This window comes from Otolemur garnettii, unplaced genomic scaffold (assembly GCF_000181295.1).
Source record: "Otolemur garnettii isolate 467f Iridium unplaced genomic scaffold, OtoGar3 scaffold00005, whole genome shotgun sequence".
In the NCBI taxonomy this organism is placed as follows: domain Eukaryota; kingdom Metazoa; phylum Chordata; class Mammalia; order Primates; family Galagidae; genus Otolemur; species Otolemur garnettii.
In genome coordinates, this window is record NW_003852400.1 from 28220961 (window position 1) to 28224545 (window position 3585).

Genomic DNA, 3585 nt, shown 5'->3' on the forward strand with positions numbered 1-3585 from the left:
AATACATAGCTCACAGACTTACAGGGACTGCTTATCTGACCATAATAAGACCTAGCTCTCAGGGGAATACAACTGAAACAAAGGCAGTGGGCAGGCATAGGCTGGAATTGACACTTGAGTGTAAACTCTAATTGCTTGCTGCCAAAGCTAAGTTTTTTTGTTTTTGTTTTTTTCTTATAGCATAACTATGTACATTAATGCAATCAGGGGTACAGTGTGCTGTTTTCATATACATTTTGAAATACTCTAATCAAACTGGTTAACCTTCATGTCATTCTCTCATTGAGTTAAGACATTCATACTCTGCTTTTAGAAAGATTCACTTGTACCCTTGTAAGATAAACCATAGAGGTGACTCCACCAATCACCCTCCCTCCCCCATCCACCTCCCTCACCTCCCCTCTCCCACCCCCTTACCAAAATCTAAGGCTATAATTAGGTTATGATATTCCTATAAAAGCTATGAATTAGTTTCAAAATAGGGCTGTGTACACTGGATTAAAGATTTAAACTTAAGACATGAAATTATGAAAATACTAGTGTATGGAAAACACTAGAAGAAATCAGCTTGGGTGAAAATTTTATGAGGAGGACCCTTCAGGCAATTGAAGCAATGTCAAAAATACACTTTTGGGACCTGATCAAACTTAATAGTTTCTGCACAGCCAAGAACACAATAAATAAAGCATCAGCTCTAGCAGCGTCTGACCTGTAGAGGAATTTAGCTAGAGCAACATCAACTAGGCATGGGGCTGCAACTGAGTGAACTACCCCAGCCTATAATAAGGTTGACAGGCCTCATCTCCCCTTGCTGGATTCAGATTTCTGGGCGAATCTGGCAGTCATAAACCCTGGGAGCAGTTGCTTGCTGGGGTGAACTGTGTCACAGCAAGGTGGGGAAGGAGGTACCAACCTTCCCAGATTAATTCATTTTCTGGGTGGGTCCCTTTTCCCTCACAGAGCACTGGAGCAAGATATATCTGAGATGCAAGCAGACCCCTCTTATCTAGCTGCCGGAGACATTTGAATCCTACTACCTGACATTGGTGCTGACTGGGACAACCGATTTGGACCCCTTGAACAAGGCAAATCACCCAAAGACTATCCAAAGTGCACGTTGGGTGTATGGTTGAGGGAAGGTTTGAATTTCCTTGCCCAATTATTGTTTGTGGGGGGCAGGGTGACTTAACTGCTGGTATTTCTCCCCAGCAGAAACTTGAACCAAGAGTAACTGATTCACTAGGGTAGGACAGAGACCAGCTGAAAATAAAACAGAACCACTTAGCCCCCACCACATCAAGGAGGTCCTCACTCTCTCAGGCCATAACACTGTATGGGTCCTTGACAAAACTCAAGGGGAAAAGCTAAATGGGGTAAAGTAATCATGGGGAACAATCAGCAGAAAAGCTCTGGTAATATGAATAACCAAAGTAGATCAACCCCCCCAAGAAAGGATTTGGCTGGTAATATGAATAATCAGAGTAGGTCAACCCCAAAGAAAGGATGTGGCAGATGAAACTGAATGTCCCCTTTATAAACAGATGGCTGAGATGTCAGAAATCAAATTCAGAATTTGGATTGCAAATAAGATTAATAGAATAGAGGCAAAGATAGAATTAGAAATTCAAGGAGCATTCCAAAAGTTCACTCAAGAATTCAACAAATTCAAAGACAAAACCACCAAAGATTTTGAAACATTAATTAATTAATGCAAGAGATTGCAGACCTCAAATATCTGAAAAATACGGTAGAATCCCTTGGTAACAGAATGTACGAGGCAGAAGAAAGGATCTCAGAACTAGAAGACAAAGTTTCTGAACGTGCCAAAGCATCCAAAGAGGATCAGAAATGGAAAGTGAAAATGGATCATTCTCTCAGAGAGTTCTGGAATAATTCGAAGAAAACTAATATTCACCTTATAGGAATCCCTGAAGGTGACGAAGATGCTTCACAAAACACAGAGGCTCTTCTTTATGATATTATGAAAGAGAACTTTCCAGATATGCCAGGTATCCTGAAATTCAGATAGCAGACAGCTTCAGAACCCCAGTACGACTCAACATGAATAAGACATCCCCCAGACACATCATAATTAACTTCACTAAAGTGAATATGAAAGAGAAAATCTTGAAAGCAGCAAGACATAAGAAAACCATAACCTACAAGGGGAAGAAGAACAGAATGATTGCAGATCTCTCTGCTGAAAGCTTTCAGGCCAGAAGAGTGTAGTCATCAACATTTAATCTCCTAAAACAAAATAACTTCCAACCCAGGATCCTGTATCCAGCTAAATTGAGTTTCATTTATGATGGAGAAATTAAATACTTTAATGACATCCAAGAGTTGAAGGAATTTGCCATAACCAAACCATTTCTCCAGGATATTCTCAGACCTATTCTCCATAATGACCAGTACAATCCTCCACCACAAAAGTAAACTAACTCAGAAACTATTGATCAAACTCCAACTTCCACAGTGGTGAAAGGATTAAAAACATTCACTGGACATTTGAACAATTCAATACCTAACGTTTTATCAGGCTTACCAATAATTTTAATCAATGTGAATGGCTTAAATTGTCCCCTAAAGATGCACAGATTGGCTGATTGGACACGGAAACTTAGACCAGACATCTGTTGTATACAAGAATCTCATTTTACCTTAAAAGGCAAATATAGACTCAGGGTGAAGGGATGGTCATCTATATTCCAGGCTAATAGAAAGCAGAGAAAAGCAGGTGTTGCAATTCTATTCACAGATACAATAGGTTTTAAACCAACAAAAGTAACCAAAGATAAAGATGGCCACTTTATATTTGTTAAAGGACAATACTGAATATGATGAGATCTCAATTATCAATATCTACGCATCCAACCAGAACACACTTCAATTTATAAAAGAGACTTTAACTGGCATGAGCAACTTGATCTCTCCCAGCTCCATTATAGCTGGAGATTTTAACACTCCTTTGGCAGTGTTTGATAAATCCTCCAATAAGAAGCTTAGCAAAGAAATCTTAGGTTTAAATTTAACTATTCAACTTCTGGATTTAACAGACATCTACAGAACATTTCATCCTAACAAAACTGAATACACATTTTTCTCATCAGTACATGGAACATACTCCAAAATTGACCACATCTTAGGTCACAAATCTAACCTCAGCAAATTTAAAAGAATAGAAATTGTTCCATGCATCTTCTCGGACCATGATGGAATAAAAGTTGAACTCAGTAACAACAGGAATGTGCAGACTCATACAAAAACATGGAAGCTAAATAACCTTATGCTGAATGATAGTTGGGTCAGAGATGAGATCAAGAAGGAAATTACCAAATTTTTAGAACAAAATGATAATGAAGATATGAGTTACCAGAACCTCTGGGATACTGCAAAGGCAGTCCCAAGAGGGAAATTTATAGCATTGAAAGCCATCTTCAACAGAATGGAAAGAGAGGACGTTAACAACTTAATGGGACATTTCAAGCAGCTGGAAAAGGAAGAACATTCCAATCCCAAACCCAGCAGAAGAAAAGAAATAACCAAAATTAGAACAGAATTAAATGAGATTAAAAACAAAAGGAT